Source organism: Phyllostomus hastatus, unplaced genomic scaffold, assembly GCF_019186645.2.
Source record: "Phyllostomus hastatus isolate PE091 unplaced genomic scaffold, TTU_PhHast_1.1 phas_contig_80, whole genome shotgun sequence".
In the NCBI taxonomy this organism is placed as follows: Eukaryota; Metazoa; Chordata; class Mammalia; order Chiroptera; family Phyllostomidae; genus Phyllostomus; species Phyllostomus hastatus.
In genome coordinates, this window is record NW_025333960.1 from 26,244,416 (window position 1) to 26,245,268 (window position 853).

General features: G+C 30.9%; 1 pseudogene; it reads right to left on the reverse strand.

The window, feature by feature from the left end:
* Window positions 1-681: 681 nt before the first annotated feature.
* LOC123826488 lies at window positions 682-853 on the reverse strand (annotated as a pseudogene).

Consider the following 853-nt stretch of genomic DNA (forward strand, 5'->3'; position numbering starts at 1 on the left):
TCACTCAAAAAACTTTAACAAGTAGAGATTTTTAAATAATTTCATGTGAAACATGAATTATGAATGTACTTTATTTACGCATTTGTTTTCATAATATTTCTTATATATATAAATAAGTCTATATATTTGAAAATGGTCATTGTTTTATTGTTAGTAAGAATTTGAGGTCATTTGGTTTTTATTTTTTATACAATGCTATCCTTTCAAAATTTTTTAAAATTATTCTTGCTTAATTTATTGGGCCCTACACAATATACAAGAGTGTATCCATTCTTAGTAATGCTTTCTCCTGCTGTAGTTCAGTTTTCTTTTCTTCCTACATAAGTAGGAAGACAAACGCACAGTCTGGGCCAAATACAATGTTTCTTCAGATATATTAGAAATGCGGGTGAATGAGACCAAGAGACATAGAGTATTTGGTTGGCCAAAAAGTCCATTTAGTTTTTTCTGTAAAATAAAAGACATATTTCATTTTCACAAATAATTTTATTGATTTGGATATTTTGAGTATGTTGGCCACCTCCCATGTGGTAATATGTTGATTTTTCTCAATTAATGCTTTGATTTGATCCCTATCAACTTCTGGTCTACCTGACTACGGAGCATCACCCCATGAGAAACTGACAGCAAAAACTTCCCAAACCACTTTTAACTCACTCCATAAGTCGCAGCACTTTCTCCAGACACTGCACAAATTTTTTGCATTTCAGTTATGTTCTTCACCTTTCTTAAAATAATAAAGCATAATATTCCAAAAATGTTGCTTATTTTCTTCCATCGAATTTTGATGTCTTTTTTAAACTGATAAGAACAGATACTACACTTGATCTTAGCCAAAAGGCCGAGAAGCGAT